Source organism: Macrotis lagotis, chromosome 1, assembly GCF_037893015.1.
Source record: "Macrotis lagotis isolate mMagLag1 chromosome 1, bilby.v1.9.chrom.fasta, whole genome shotgun sequence".
In the NCBI taxonomy this organism is placed as follows: Eukaryota; Metazoa; Chordata; class Mammalia; order Peramelemorphia; family Peramelidae; genus Macrotis; species Macrotis lagotis.
Window position 1 is genome coordinate 592,739,247 of NC_133658.1, and position 17,580 is coordinate 592,756,826.

Here is a 17,580-nt window from a genome sequence, read left to right on the forward strand (position 1 = left end):
CAATTGGATGGTGCAGTGGATACTGTTCAGACTTTAGAGACAGGAAAATTCATCTTCCTGAGTCTGGCCTCAAATGCTTATTATCTATGTCACTGAATTCTACCTCAGTTTCTTAATTTGTAAGATGAACTGAAGAAGGAAATGGTAAACCTCTACAGTATCTTTGCCAAGAAAATCCCAAATGGGATCACAAAGGGTCAGTTCTAACTTAAATGACAGAATAATATAACTGTTTACCTTACCTAGTGATATTTGGAGGAAATATTTTTGTGAACCAAAGCAGTTTGAATTGCAATTCAATGTGACCTTGGGCAAGTCATCTAACCTTTTTTTTGGTTCTTAGTTTTCTATTTTATGAATTGAAGTAGCTGAAATAAATTATTTCCAACAACTCTTTCAGCTCTGCTGTTCTAATATCTTATTTATGACACTGTGATATGCATGATAGTATTGTGAAAGAAATCCTAGAGTGGAAATTCAAAGCCCTGGATTCTTGACCCTTCCCTAAGGCTCCTCTATTCTTGTAAATGCTAAGAGCTATTGGTGTTTCACTAATATGATCCCCCAGGACATTTGGGGGAGACAGAAGTCAGGCCTGAGATATGGTTGCTCTTTAAAGGGAAGAATAATGATTCTGATGGGCTCATTGTCTAGTGTTTGTCATTAAAATTATGTCCAAAACCCCATTCTATGATATGACTCTCAAGAACAGATCCATAAATTTACTCAATAGGGGAAAATTAATTTGTTAAAAAATGTATTTCACATGCAGCATTTTTTATGGCTTAGTCTAAGATTTATTTTTCTCCTCCTCCTGTTTCTCCCTTCAACCCCCACCTTTCAAATCTCCTAGGTATTCTGCGCTTTTGGTTATAGGAAATGCCTAATTTCACATTCTAAAATCTGGGTACAGAATCCATCACTCAGTGCACCAAATCACCTCTACTCCTAGGGCAGGAAATTTTGTCTGGTTCATGGCAAACTATCTTTGCATTGAGGTTTTCCACTGCTTTAGCGCCTTTCTCCACTTTGGCTTTTTTCATTCATTAAGCACTCGACATCTTAGTCTTTAGGAAGGAAAACCTTGGTTGTCTGTGCACAGGTACTCTCACTTTATAGTTGGAATGCTGACTTTTGCATGTACAGAGTGATATGTTGATATATAATGACTATTAAAGGTCTTAGGGTTTGATGAGTAGAAAATGACAGGGAGGGACTTAATGGTTTCATGTCACTGTTAACTCCTGTGCACTTGAGGTGGGGCAGTAGAATAAGAGGATTATTTTCCATCTAGCTTTAGCCTTAGTTCTCTACCACCCAGTTACCTACATACCCAATCCAATTACCTTGTCTTCTGATGCAGTGGACAGAGTATGAGGGCTGAAGTTAGGAAGACCGGAGTTCAAATCCAGCCTCAGTCATTTGTGACTGAGGGCAATGTGACTTGCGCAAGTCCCTTAATCACTATCTGCCTCAATGTCTTCAACTATAAAATGGGGCTAAAAGAGCACTGACTTTCAAGATTGTCATGAGAATCAAATGTGATAATATTTGTAGAATACTTTCCCCCTTCCCAACTTACTTTTTGATTTTGAAATCATCTTCCCTTAAAAAAATTGAAATAACAGCAGTGCTTAAAAGTCACAAATTCCTGTAACACTTGTCTCCTCCAAAATATCCTCCTGTTTTTCCCACTATACCACACAGATCATAATTAATTTTAACGTGTAGAAATGTATTAGCATGAGCATAGATTACATCTGGAATGGGAACTGAAACAAGAGTGGAGAGTTGACTTCAAATCTAACCATCACCTGTATCTCTAGAAGAATTACATAATTTTTTCTAGACCCCAATTTCACCATCCTTTTTAGTGTTTCTATTATTCTATCTCTAATTCTTATTCTATTCTAATTATTCTATGATTCTGAATTTTCATTTTAACTTCTGCTCTGTCCACTCAGCTGAATGTTCTGTCCCATAATCTCATTTCATTTCTATGCCTGTGAGCTATTCAGAGTTCCTATGATTGCTCAGAGGCTAGGTGGAAGGGTCAAAAGTCAGTTATATAATAGAGATTTTCTTCATGAAGGGCTAGGGTGGGGGAGGTGCAAGTCAGTCTAACGCTATGATCAATATGCCCTAATTCATTTTATCACATGTATTAATGTTCCATTTTTCACTCCTTTCCCTCACTTTAACCCTGATCTACCTGGCCTGTTTTGAATAATTATGCTACTGGTTAAGGTTACCTTTCTCATGACCTTTGGAAACCCTTTTTCCTTTTGTGTAAAATGTAGTCAGTGCCTTAACTAATTACTGGGAAAGTTGAAATGATGGAATTAAAAGGGCTAATCTTAATGAGAGAACTATGGACATTTCTATTATTGTTGTTACATGCATACATACATGTGTGTGTGTGTGTGTGTGTGCCCAATATAGTGATCTCTAAGTGATAATACTATATTATTAATATTGTTGCAGTTTTAATTGGTTTGAGTTGTGCCAGATGTGATGTTCTAATAGATAGCATCGATGTGGTCCTGTAAGACAAAGAAAGTAGGCAAAGAGCTCCAGAGAGATGAGACTATTATAAAATTATTTCAGTACTTCCATAGATCCAGATGTCATCCATGGATTTAAGGAAGGGAGAAAAATCCATTCATGTTATATTATCCTATGTGACCCTTGTCTATGTCTTCTTATAAATCCTACATAGGGGATTCACCTAGGGTGCTGAGGGCCTTCTCTAGGTCTCAATATTATATGTTTACCTAGTAAAATATAGTTTTCACCTGTTATCTCTTGCTTTCATCAAATTATTGGCTTACCTCCTCTTCCTATCACATGCCTCTGATGATAGAATTTAGGGTGCACACAATTTATTGTGCTACATGCTTCAGGGACTATCGTTTCCCAGCAAGCATGGTTAATGCCCTTTAGATGACCTACAATTTTGATTACTTGGAGGCTATGTTATTCTATGTTTCTTGTTCATTTTTTGATTCTACAAAAATTTATTAAATGCTGACTGTGTCAGGTCCAGAAGATACCTCCAGAGACTATTATTGCACTAAGTTCTTTTTTTTCAATTAACTAGCATTTTTATTAAACTGTCTCTCAATGTACTATCCCCACCACTCCAAACTGAGCAATTTTTCAAGTGGCAGAAACATAAAGTCTTATACTAGCTGCTTAGTTAAGCAAAACATATTCCCATATTAGACAAGTCTGAATATATGTTTCTTTTTGAATTTTAATTTATTTTCCTTCTGTCATAGGTGAATGATGTTTTCTTCATCTTCATTCTTTTGGACTTATGATTAATCATTGCATTGATCAGAGTTTTAAAGTCTTTCAAAATTCTTATTCTATATCTTTTTATATTTTTCTCCTAATCTATTCACTTTGCTCTCTATCAATTCATAAATATCTTTCCATTTTTTCCTAAAATTTTCCATTTCATCATTTTAATGGAACTATAAAATTTCATTAAATTCATATGCCATATTTTTTTTTAGTTATTCCCAAATAAGAATATATATATTTTATTTTTTAAACTTTGGCTACTACAAAAAGGATTTATATGATTTTTTTGCTTATCTTTTTTGCATATCTTTCTTTAACTTCTTTGGAGTATAGACCTAGTATAATTGTTTAAATATGATACAAAGAGTATAGAGAATTGGTAATTTTATGGACATAGTTTTGACATGCTTTTTAGAATAGTCAGACCAATTTACAGATCAATCAGTAATGTACTAGTGTATCTGGTTCCCTCCATTCTCTCCAGCATTTATCAGTTTCATTTTTTAATCATCATTGATATTCTTAAAGTTATGAAGTAGAACCTCAAAGTTGCTTTAATTTTGCATTTTTCTAATCATTAGTGATTTTAAATACTTTTTAAATGTAATTGCTTGATGGATTGAATTTCTTCTTTTGAAAACTGTCTGTTGGATATTATCCTTTGACCATTTATCTATCTTGTTCTTGCATATTTGAAACAGTTATTTATATAACTTGGCAATGAGAAATTTACCATAGAAATTTACTGCAAAGATTTTTTCCTACAAGTATTCTATGTTTTCAAGTCACATGGCATTTTTAGAAGAAAAATTGGAAGTAGAATGTCCTGCTCAGCATGATGCAGTCAGAGAGAAATGTCTGACTTTTGGTATTTAATTTTTCTTCCCACATCCTTTCCTGAACCCATAGTAACCCAAAGCCTTGTCAGAGTGAAGGCGTAGGGCAGTGTTCAATTCTGAAAGACTTTTCTTAGAAAATGTCTCAGTCTTTTGGACATAGAAAGTTAGAATGACAATAATTTAAGGATTATTGTAAGAATCAGGAGGAAGAGTATCTGTTAGGATTCAGTTTTGCATTTTTCCATCATACTGGTTCATGTTCTCTGAGTTGGGGGGAGTGGGGACTCCTTAGCACTCATACTCTAGTATGAGTAATAAAGAAATAAAGGTATGATTTATCTTTTAATTGAATTTAAACTCAGAATCAGTGATAGATACAAAAAGCCTCTCCACTTTAATTGTACATGTAATTTTGAAGCAGAATGGCCCCATTGCTATTTATATATTTGATCCAAAAGAACTTATTAAAATGAACTGATCCTCCTTGGAGTAAACTGATCCTTGAACAACACATTAGCTTTCCAAGGAGAATGCGCTCCCCCCACTTGGAAAAGTTGACTAATTTATTATTCTTGGTTTATATTTTTTAAATTTTATATGTTATCCAAATGTGTGATTTTTTTAACCAATGCACTTTTTGTTGAACTTCATCATTAAGAGATAGGATAGAATGGCTTTATGGAAAGAACATTGAACTTGGAGATATAGAGTCATAGATTTTTGAAGGAAGGGACCTTAGAGTTTATTCAGTCCAAACCCCTTATATTACAACTGATAAAACTGAGCCTAGAGAGGTTATGTGACTTACCTAAGGTCACACAAGTAATAAAAGATAGGGCTAGTATTCAAACTGAGACCCTCTGCTTCCATATCCATCATGTTTACAATTTTGCTACTATTGAAGCTCTCTCATATGGTTTCCTTGGTGTCAGTAGACCTGGGTTCAAATACTAACACCGCTGCTTATTAACTGAGGAAAATGCTATGTCAACATTTCAAAGTAATATATACATAGTTACTTTCATTTATCAAAATCATTTCTCTTTTCAAAGCATTCTCACATCTATTATTCCAATTGATTTTTGTAGGAGTCCTGTGAAATAAATAAGAAATACTGTACCATTCCCATTTTACAGATTAGAAGGCTGAAGAATGAAGAAGTAAATTGACAGAGAAAAAGCATGTCAATACCTTATTTAAACTGAATCTTCTACATAAACTCTGAATTTGGGTCATGTGGCTGTAACCAAGGTATCACTGACAACCTGGTGGCAGCCTAGTATACAATTTCAGGCAGGTGATCCAGGAGGAAATAAAATCCTGAATGTCCAGCTTGCAAGTCTATAATAATGAGATGATTGTCACACTTGTTTACATAGAAGTAATGGCTTCCTGATATTAATGGCTCATTTAATTTTCTTCATTAACAACTGTCAACTGAGGAAAAGGTATCCTTTAAAAATGGAAAATTAGCCTTGAGGACAAAAAAAATATAAACAAAATGTATCATTTTGTCCAACTGACAAACACCATTCCAGGTGCTAAGAGCTCCTGATGAGAATAAGAGTCATTAGTTACATAAAGAAATCATTAAGGGTGTGGCTAGGTGGCTTAGTGGATAAAGCACTGGCCTTGAGGTCAGGAGTACTTGGGTTCAAATCCCGTCTCAGACATTTAATAATTACCTATCTGTGTGGCCTTGGGAAAGCCACTTAACCCCATTTGCCTTGCAAAAACTAAAAAAAAATCATTAAGTTGAAAACAAGAATTGACAATATAATCTGTTGACCACATTAGCCTTTAGGAGACCACCAAAAAGTTGATGCAGTTAGACATTATAAATGATTATGTGAGAAAATATCATTTTGATAGTCCCTTTGTGCTTATTAAACCTACTTTTGAATACTAGCACTTTCAAGATTCAAATTATGAAAATTTTCAATTACTGATTAATCAAATTCTTTTATTCACTTGATCAAATGTATAGTATTCTTCATTAGAATATCTCCAAAAATCTCTAAAAGAAAGTACAATGTCAGGGCATTGGTATTAACACTGAGATTTCTGAGTCAGTTCATTGTTTGGGTTTGAGATGATGACTCCACAGTATATTGAAATTAATAAGTAATTTGCTGGTGACAGCCCCAGGCAAATGAATGAATGTTTAAATTCTAGTCAGAAACAGAGTGGAAAGAAGCAAATAAAAAGCATGTGAGGAGGGGGTAATGTGGAGGAGGATGAATTCTTGGAGCTTGTAGAGAAAATTCTAAGTAAAACTTTAAAATAATCCCAAATAACAGATTATTGAGTAGAAAAATAAACCCAAGATTCCAAAATATGAATTTTTCACAGTCTTTATCAAAAACTTAATTATCAAGAGCCCTTTGCAACCTGGAGGCTTGCTTGAATAAAGAACTTCACAGTATCATCCTGACTTCATGGAGTTTGACAGTCTAAGTCAGACCTTTACTTTAAAGGTCATATCTCTTTCATCCGTGGCACTTAGCAGGCCACAGGAAAAATAAGAAGAGTGAGAAGTCTGCAGGAACAAGGAGGGAGAACTGCCTGGTGTTTTGACTTCAATAATTCCTTTCTCGTCCACCTTTCCTGTACCATGAATGTATAAGCCCCAGTAGTTTTTACCAATTATTTTAAATTTACAATGTTTCCTGAGTAGAATGTCTATACTCAAGGGAATCTGGATTAAGGCATTTTGTTCCCTCCTAATCAGGGTAATGAGGAACATGACTTTGCCCTGAAATACTTTCTAGGATATGATCTTCCAAACTTTTGCTCATCTTATTTAAATACATATATACCCACCACCACACACATATTAAATTGAATAATAATATCAGCAATTTTGGAGATGTGGTTTATTTTATCCCATTATTAGAAATCTAGTCACTATAGACCATATGGCATGGGTTAGTTTTGCTTTACTATTTTTTCCCCTCTCTTTTTAAATTCTTTGTTATAATGTATTAGTGGAAGGAAATGGTATATTTGTAAATGAATGTAAGCTAAAAACAAACCAATTTTCAAAAGTACACACAAAACAGTGATTTCTGTGAAAAAAAAATTCACAAGCTCTCTGAAGTTTGGGCTGTCAGGAACATTTTCATTTTGCCTCCCCTAAGGTGACTCAAAGATGAAATAACTCTGCTTCCTTTATATTTTAGGAATATTGATGACCATTACATTGAGATGAGTTCTGCAGGATGCTGGACAAAGCCTCTGTCCTGGAGATTCTTAACTAGTCAAGAGTTCAATCTATTTCCATATACCTGACATTGAATTTTTGCAATTTCATTTCTTGCATTGCTCTAGGAAATTTTTTAAACTACATTTCTATTTGGTTGAAGTAACACAAGCTCCCACACCTCTGAGAATTATTATACTATAAACAACCAGACTGATGGTAATTGTAAGACAAGTAATAAGAGCCACTCCTTAGTGAATAGATGGATAATTTAGGTTAGAAGTAGAATGGACCCTAAAGTACATTTTCATTTCCAGGAGGACATTGACCTATCACAACTCCAAGTGCCCCTCCAAGATAATTTCAAATCACTCTATTATGTTGTAAGCAATAATAATAAGCACTTCATCAAATATTCCATCCAACAAAAACAGTCTGCCTTTGTTGTATTTAACTCATTCTTTCTTAGCATTTCTATGCTTTGGTGCCTCACTGTTCCAGACCTCTGGGACTCTTCCCCTTTGTGTTTGCATGGAGCAAATTTCTGTTGTGTTCAATTGTTTTCAGTCAAGTTTGTTTCTTTGTGACCTCATTTGGAGTTTTCTTGGCAAAAATATTAGAGAGGATTTCCATTTCCTTCTCCAGCTCATTTTATAGGTAAGGAAACTGAAACAAATAGAGTTAAATGACCTGTCCAGAATCACACAGCTAATTAAGCGTCTGAGGCCACATTTGAACCCACGAAGATGAGTTTAGTCCCCCAATATATGGAATATAAACACAAAAATGAAGCAAGTAATAACTGGAAAGTACTTTTAGCTGTCCCGGGGATAGAGTAACGCACCAAAAATAAATTCAAGGCTATTTGAGAGGAGAAAAAAAAACTAACAATTAGGAGTAATCAGGAAACCATATTGGAGCATTTGAGTTGAGACTTAAAGAAAGTTTACATTCCAAGAGACTGTATGAAGAGGAAACCTCTTCCAGACAGGAGAAAAACATTGAATATAAGATATGGAATGGGATCCTGAACTCAAGAAATGATTGCTGGACCAGTGTGCTTGAAATAAATACTGCATTAAGGAGAATGGTAGGTAACAAGTCTAAGTTGGTTGGAGTTGAATTATGAATGACTTTAAATGTTATATGAGAAGTCTGTATTTTTAATTTGAGGCAATGGGGAGTCATTGAAAATTTTTGAGTATGGTAGTGACATGGTCAGATCAGTGCCTTAAGAAGATTCTTTTGTATGCTGTATAAATTATGGAATATACATAATGAGGTCAGGGATAACAATTTAGAAATTATTTTAGTAAGCAGTAGAAATGACAGATACAAGATATTTTGCAATATTAAGATGAATGAGGGTTGGTTAGTAAGAAGGAGAAAAGAGGCAAGAATGGCTTTAAGTTGAAAAACTGGATGGTTAGAATTATGGTGCTGCATTCCAGAGAAAGAGAAGAGTTTGAAGAAGGGCAAACTTTCATGGTGGAGGATAAAGAAATTTTTTTGAATATAATGATTGAGATGATTGGAGATTCAGATGGACATGTTTTAATAATCAATTGTCAGTGAAAGATAGAATTGAGGAAAAATAGAACAGACTTATAGATTTAGAATTCTCCTTATAGAGATAATGATTTCATTCATCTCCATGAATTAATTCAGTTATTGAGAGAATTCAGAGTAAGAAGAGAAGAGGACCCAAACAGATTCTTTTTTTAAATTTTATATGTTTATTTTTAAAGGTCAACACATATTTAGACAACTTAAATATATAGTTTCAACAGAAATAGTCCGGCAAATGCAGCAACGGTCTCTTAATATGTTCTCACATTCAGACGCACTGGCTGGGATCATGTGAGTTCTTTAAAATAAAAAAAAAAATTACTTTATTGGTACACCTCTTTCTTATCTGCAATGTAATCTACAATCTCTTGTGGACACATTAACTTTTTGGCAGCTGTGTCAGGAATTTCAAACCCATATTCATCTTCCATGGTCATTATAATTTCTACTTGGTCCAAACTATTCAAGCCCAGGTCTTTCATGAAATGGGAAAAGACTGAAAGCTTTTCTGGGTCAATCTTATCATATAGTTTCAAGACATAGAGGACACGGTCCTTACTGCTCTCCAGTGTCAGAGGGGGCATGTCACTATATCGGCGGCTCAACTATAGGGATATTCCTGAAACCTGAGTGTGCGTGGGGGCCAGGCCCGCCACCGCACATGGGGCCGACCCCAGCAGCTGAAGCCAGGCCAGCGCAGGGCCCCGGGGGCAGGAGGGTGGCACCGAGGCCGAGGGCAGGCGGCGGACACAGGCAGAGAGGACACAGGCCGCCATGGCTACGCTGACCCAGAGTCCCAAACAGATTCTTGAGGGAAATATTATGTTTAGAAAATTGGAGTTCCAGGGCAGCTAGGTGGCACAGTGGATAAAGCACCAGCCCTGGAGTCAAGAGTAGCTGAGTTCAAATCCGGCCTCAGACACTTAATAATTACCAAGCTGTGTGGCCTTGGGCAAGTCAATTAACCCCATTTGCCTTGCAAAAAAAAAATTGGAGTTCCATGATGATGCAGCAAAAGAGATTGAGAAGGAGGAGTCTGAGTAGAGACTCAAAGGCAGAACCTTAAAAGCCATTGAAGAAGAGATGATTTTGGAGAATAGTCAACAATATCCAAGTAAGATGCAGACTCAGAAGATTTTCTCTCATTTAGCATCGAAGAGAATGCTGGTCACTTTAGATAGACCAATTGAGTTAAGACACAGGGATGGAAGGCAGATTGCAAGAGGGTAAGAAATGAAGAATGAGTATAAACAAATTTTTCTATATCTTCCTTTACTATTGCTGTGGGGGCTTCAGCTGGGGATAGCTTCTGGGTCTAGTTGTTTAGCAAAAATTAGTGCCAAGTGACTTCTGTGAAGTCTCCTAGGGAAGGCCTACTCCCTGACTCAGCTCAAGCCATTAATCATTCGAATAGCTGGTGGGGCAGGCAAATAGAGTGACATGGAAAAAATTTGAGGAACAAGATTTTTTTTTTAAGAAAAATTTTTAACTAGTCCAATAGTTTCAAATTTGAGAAGAATCTAACCTAAAAGAATATAAGTAATTCTTTCCTCCTTTTAATTAATTGACTTTTTAAAAAATATTTTTGATGACTTTATTTTAATATCACAGTCATTTCCTTATCTAAGTAGCTGAATTCTTCCTGATGATCATGGAATGCCTTTCTTTTTTTTTTAATTTATTTTTTATTCTCATTTTGTACAAGTGTTTTTTTACATTAATAAAATATTCTTGTTTACAAGTAAACAAAATACTCCTCCTCCCCCACAAATATAGGTAGACTTGCTTGGGCGAAAAAAAGTAAAGGGGAGAGAAAAAAATTAAAATAAAAAAAATAATAGTAATAATTGTAGGTATGGCCAGGTGGCGCAATGGACGAAGCACCAGCCCTGGAGCCACGAGCACTCGAGTCCATATCCAGCCTCCTAAACCCAACAATCACCCAGCCATGTGACATGCAAGCCACCCGATCCCGACTGCCCTGCAAAAAACAAAAAAAAAGAGAAAAAAAAGACCCAAAATAAAATGAAATAGTAATAATAGTAGGGGTGGCTGGGTGGCAGACAGAGCATTGGCCCTTGAGCCAGGAGCACCTGGGTCCAAATCCGGCCCCACACACCTAAAGATCACCCCGCTATGTGGCCCCAGGCAGGCCATCCAGCCCCACTTGCCTTGCACCCTCCCCCAAATAATAATAACAAAAAATGTGCTTGAGTCTTTGTTCCAACACCAACAACTCTATCATGGGTGGATCACATTCTTTATGGTAAGTCTATCACAAAAGTTATTTTCATATTTTTCCACTGTTGCCATTGCTGATCGCAACTCCCTCCTTTCTTATTTCTCCGCTACCATGTACTCTATTTTCTCTCTCCATTCACTCTGACTCTGCTGTAGGGTCGTTGACTGGCTCAGCATACAGATCCCTGGTCTTGTGGCCAAGAAGCCCTGAGCCCCCATACCACCCCTTAGGCCCAGAATCCACCTGTCCCTGTGGTCCTAGGCAGGCCTTCCAATCCCAGCCCCTTGCAAGAAGTAAGAAAGAAAATGTGTTATATCTGGCCACTCTCCCCCCATGGTCCATCCTCTCCTCCTTTATTCACATCCCCACCCTTTCCACCTGCTCCCTGCTCCTTCTTACTCCAGATGTCTATACCCCATTAAGTATATATGCTGTTTCCTCTCCTAGCCACCTCTGATTCCCCCTTGCCTCCCCACTTCCATATCATTGCAATAGCTCATTGTAATAAAAAAAAAAATCTTACGTGAAATATCTTGGACTATTCCCCCTCTCCTTTTTCTTTCTCCCATTCCATTTCCCTTTTTTCTATTGACTCCATTTTTACACCATATTTTATCTTCGAATTCAGCTTTCTCCTGTGCTTCAACTATAAAAACTCTCTCTACCTGCTCTATTAACTGAGATGGTTCATATGAATATTATCAGTATCATTTTTCTATACATGCAGTTCATCCTCATTAAGTCCCTCATATTTCCCCCCTCTCCTCCAATCTCCATGCTTCACCTGAGTCCTGTATCTGAAGATCAAACCTTCTGTTCATCTCAGGCCATTCCAAAAAGCCCTACGAGCTTCCAATGTAGTTGCTGCTAAGTCCTGTGTGATCCTGACTGCAGCTCCACGATATTTGAACTGTGTCCTTCTGGCTGCTTGTAATATTTTCTCTTTGACTTGGAAGTTCTGGAACTTGGCTATAATATTCCTAGGGGTTGGTTTTTTGGGATCTCTTTCTCTGGGGGATCGGTGGATTCTCTCCATTTCTATTTTGCCCTCTGCTTGTAGAATATCAGGGCAATTTTCCTGCAGTAATTCTTTGAAAATGATGTCAAGGCTCTTTTCCTGATCATGACTTTCAGGTATTCCAATAATTTTTAAATTATCTTTCCTAAGTCTGTTTTCCATATCAGTTGTTTTTTCAATGAGATATTTCACATTTTCTTCTAATTTTTCATTTTTTTGTTGTGTTTTGAAGTATTGATTCTTGATTTCTGGTAAATTCATCAATCTCCCTGAATTCTATTCTTTGTCTGAAGGATTTGTTCTCCTCAGAGAGTTTTCTTAATCTCTTTTTCCATCTAGCCAATTTTGCTTTTTAAAGCATTCTTCTCCTCAATAACTTTTTGAACTGTTTTATCCATTTGACCTAAGTTGGTTTTTAGCATGCTATTTTCTTCAGCATTTTTTTGGATTTCTTTGACTAAGCTGCTGACTTCATTTTCATGTTTTTCCTGCATCTCTCTCCTTTCTTTTCCCAGTTTTTCTTCCAACTCCCTCATTTGATTTTCAAAGTCTTTTTTGAGCTCTGTCATAGCCTGAGCCCAATTTCTGTTTTTCTTGGAGTCTTTAGATGCAGGAGCTTGTGCTTCCTCATCTTTAGACTGAGTATTTTGATCCTTCTTGGGCTCATTTGCAAAATATTTCTCAATAGTCTTCCTTTTGTTTCTCTGCTTGCTCATTTTCCCAGCCTGGGCCTGGTTTGGGGGTGCTTCCTGAGCTTTTGGGTCACTCCCACAAAGGTCTCAGTGTGTGAGGTTCTGTCCTCCCTCCTGGTCTGTGAATGACCATAAGCACCCCCTCCCTCTGCCATGGGGCTGAAGTGGGGGGGCCCTGCTGTTCTATGGGGGGCCTAGACTGGGATCAGGATCTAAATGTGGTCAGAGCCCCAGAGTCCTGTTCCAGGGGCAGACTGAGCTAGAAGTTTCTCTTCACTCCCCTCCCTCAGCTCAATGGGCTCATGCCCTGGGGGCTCCTGCTTACCAGCTCCGCCTGCTTCTGTTTCTGGCTCTGGGCTGCAGAAAGACCAAGCGGCTCCCTGTGTGCCCCAAGGGCTGGGCTACACATGCTCGCTCTGGCAGAGGTTCCCCGCTGTTCCCCCACTTTGTGCCCTGTGCTCCCCGGGGTGCAGCTCAGGAGACTTCCCCCGCTGCTGTGAGCTGAGACTCCCAGCGCCCTGGGGCTGCCTCCCAGAGGCTGAAGTTCTTTGGCTCTGGTGGGCCACCCATCTGGCAGGCCTTTCTGTTCTTTTCCAGGTTACCTTGAGTAGGAGAACTGCCTCATTGGGTCCCTTTGTGGGTTCTGTCTCTTGAAAGTTTAGTTAGAGTCCTTAGCTGATGAATTTTATCAGAGAGCTCCTAGGACTCCATCCCTTCTTGTCGCCATCTTGGCTCCACCCCATGGAATGACTTTCAAGAGAAATGAAGTTACAAGAGATGTTTTAAAAAATCTATAACATACCCTACAATCAGACTATATTCATTCTTGAGCTGAAACCTTTTCCATTCCTATCCTAGTGAAAATTGATATTCATAATAGCATGCTAATAGATCCTCAGTCATAGAGGGGGAAAGTTTCAAGTTTTTCTGCAAAACTAAGATAAAGAAGTGGCATAGACCCTGTAGAAGAATATTTAGCAAAAATGGTTGAACCCAAAAAGGACCAGTGTTTAGATTTGAAAAAAAGAACAAAGCAAAACAAACATATAAATTAAGTCACATAGTCTGGTCAAATGAATTAAGATTTCACAACAGTTAGAATTCAATTCATTTCCAAGTCCTGTTATTTCTTCCATCACTATATTCTTCATATTTGCTCGCTCTCTCTCTCTCTCTCTCTCTCTCTCTCTCTCTCTCTTTCCCCTTCCTTCCTTCCTTCCTTATTTTTTCATTCATATGCACATGTATATTTTTAAGTTACAAAATTATCTTCTACCCTCCTTTCCCATCCCCTGCCCTCAGCGGCAAACACTCAGGTTAGCATTGTACATACATATTTTTGATAAACACATTTACAGATTAATCATTTTCAGTATAAGGAATTAGGATTGAGGGAAAGAGACACATAAGAGATAATTTTTATAAAGTGTTTATCAGATTCTGACGGGTTGTTTTTTGGTGTTGTTATTTTGATTTGTTTTATTTTTCTTGCTCTGGATGGGTTAACATTGTCCTTAGTGGGTTGTCCTAGCTTTCTGAACTGCTGAGAGGAGCTGCTTCCATCAAAGTTGATCATCTTACAATGTTCTTGTTAAAGTGTACATTGTTCTCTTGGTTCTGCTCTTTTCACTCAGCATCAGATCCTGTAAGTCATTTCATGTTTCTTTAGAGTCCAACAATTTGTAGTTTCTTATAGGACAGTAATATTCCATGGTATTCATGTACCATTAACCATTCCCCAATTGATGGGCATGCTCTCAATTTCTAATTCTTTACCACTTCAAAAAGAGCTGCTATTAATATTTTGGAACATGTGGGACTTTTCCTATTTTTATGATTTCTTCTGGATTTAGGCCTAAAACTGCAATTGTTGGGTCAAAGGGAATGAACATTTTTATTGCCCTTTGGACATAGTTTCATATTGCTCTCCAGAATAGTTGGATTCTTTCTCAACTCCACCAGCAATGTATCAATGTCCCAATCCTCCCACAACCTCTCCAAGATTGATCATTTCCCCTTTTTCTCATCTTGGCAAATCTGATAGTTGTGAATTGATAACTCATTGTTGCTTTAATTTTCAGTTCTCTAATCAATAATGATTTGGATCATTTTTTCGTATGATTGTATATAGCTTCAGTTTCTTTATTTGAAAACTGTTTGTTCCAGGCAACTAGGTGGCACAGTGGATAGAGCACTGGTCCTGGAGTCAGGAGTACCTGAGTTCAACTCTGACCTCAGACACTTAATAATTACCTAGCTGTGTGGCCTTGGGCAAGCCACTTAACCCCATTGCCTTGCAAAAATCTAAAACAACAAAAACAAAACAAAACAAAAAACTATTTGTTCATATCCTTTGACCATTTATTAACTGGGGAATGACTTGTGATCTTATAAATTTGATACAATTCTTTATATATTTTAGAAATGGAACCTTTATCAGAACTTCTAGTTGTGAAGATAGGCTTCCAGCTTTCTACTTTCCTTCTAATTTTGTCAGCATTGATTTTATTAATGCAAAAACTTTTTTTGATTTAATATAGTCAAAATCCTTTATTTTGTAGTTTATATTGTGCTCGGATTCTTGTTTGGTCATAAATTTATTCCCTTCCCATAAATCTGATAGAGTATTCCTTGGTCTATTCATTTATCTATGGTGTCCCTTTTTGGCAGAGTATGAGATGTGAGTCTGTGCCTAGTTTTTGCCATTCCATTTTTCAGTTTTCCCAAATTTTTTTTTGGCAAATAGGGAGATGTCTTTGCGTTTGTCAAATGGTAGATTGCTGTAGACATTTCTGAAGTTTCTTTTGCACCTATCCTAATCCATTGATCTATTACTCTATTTCTTAACCAATACCAGGCAGTTTTGATGATTGCTGCTTTGTAGTATAGTTTTAGATTTGGTAAAGCTAGGCCACCTTCTTTTACATTTTTTTCATCAATTCCCTTGCTATTCTTACCCTTTTGTTGATCCAGATGAATTTTGTTATTATTTTTTCTAGCTCAGTAAAATAATTATTTGGTAGTTTGATTAGTATTGCACTGAATAAGTAATTTAATTTGGATAGACTTGTCATTTTTATTATATTAGTTCAACCTAAGCATGAGCAATTGACATTTTTCTAATTATTTAGATCTGACTTTATTTGGGTGAGAAGTGTTTTATAATTGTGTTCATACAGTTTCTGGATTTGTCTTTGGCAGTAGATTCCCAAGTATTTAATGTTGTCTATAGTTACTTTAAATGGAATTTCTCTTTCTATCTCTTGCTCTTGGGCTTTGTGGTTCATATACAGAAATGCTGATGATTTATGTCATTTTATTTTATATCCTGCTACTTTGATGAATTTGTTAATTGTTTTTGCACTTGCTTCTTCTTCTTCCCTAATTTCTTACTCCTCAATCTCTGGGACAGTTTGTTCAGGCTCTTCAACACCAGACTTCCTGTGGTCAGTCATACCCTCCTTTAGAATAAAACCACCACTAGCGCTTGCCACATTTGTCATGCCACTGACTCTCTTTGCTATGTGATTCTTCATCAAGAATCCACTCTCTTCATGAAAAATGAATTGCCCTTCAATATCTCAGATTACCATTTAGTTTATCTTGACCACATTTCTGCAAAATTTACTTTATGTCTTCATTGTATTCTTAGCTCATAATGACCTCCATTTAGTATCCTTTGTTATCAAGTTCCATTCCTTCCCCAAGATGTTCTTTTTCTCTGTTTATTGAAATCACTTCAACTATCTTTCCTTCTCCGGAAGTCTTTCCCTTTTTTGGGGGGGGTGGGGTTGCAAGGCAATGGGGTTAAGTGACTTGCCCAAGGTCACACAGCTAAGTACCTATTAAGTGTCTGAGGCTCAATTTGAATGTAGGTCCTCCTGATTCCGGGGCCATTGCTCTATTCTCTCTCTCTCTCTCTCTCTCTCTCTCTCTCTCTCTCTCTCTCTCTCTCTCTCTCTCTCCCCTATAATATCAGTTTTCCCTGCTGATTGGATCTAATGCAATAAAATAGCTATCTAAGGGATTTCTGTTTCCAGAGCCTTAAGGATTAAGAGCAGCCAAAAGAAACTCGATGAAGAGGAGGAGTACATATTTAGCCTTGAAAACTACTTCATTTGTTAGGACTTTAAGTCCCCAACATCCCCCCTCCCTGTGATTAGTTGAACTATATCTGAAAAGATTTAGATCAAACTTAGAAGATACTGCTCTTGGTAAGTCTTCTGGTCTCAAAGAAGTCAATATTGCTTTTCCATGAATCCTTGTGTAAGATTTAAGTATGAACATTAAAAATACTTTGTCAAAAATTTAAGATTTGTCTATATGAAGTCCAAGATCAAGATGTTCAAAGCATTTGTATTTCCTCCACAATATTTTCTCCACTATTCTTCCACATGCTTGGCATCTCGAAAACAACCAATAAGATCAAATACAATTTATAAAATCCATTACTCAAGTAGGGAAATCTGGCCTTTCTCTCCATTGTTGAGGCATCAATGAAGCTAGGAGAGCTGCATGTGTCTGATGCTAAGAATCAAGATGATAAATGAGATTTTAAGTCAATCATCTGTACTTTTTTTAGATATCCAGAAGTTTAGGACATTGTAGATAATGCCGCCTTTAAAAAAAAACATTAGGATCTTGAGTATTGTGTACATTGGTCATTAAGTTTTAGTGCAATGCTATAAACTTAGCTGCATGGAAATTTC

General features: G+C 36.8%; 1 protein-coding gene and 1 pseudogene across 1 annotated transcript in view; one reads left to right on the plus strand and one right to left on the minus strand.

Annotated features, from left to right (window-relative positions):
- Window positions 1–17,580, plus strand: part of CLSTN2 (calsyntenin 2) — a 987,453-nt gene that overhangs the window by 196,101 nt on the left and 773,772 nt on the right. The window lies entirely within an intron of this gene.
- On the minus strand, window positions 9,243–9,707 carry LOC141521706 (acyl carrier protein, mitochondrial pseudogene; annotated as a pseudogene).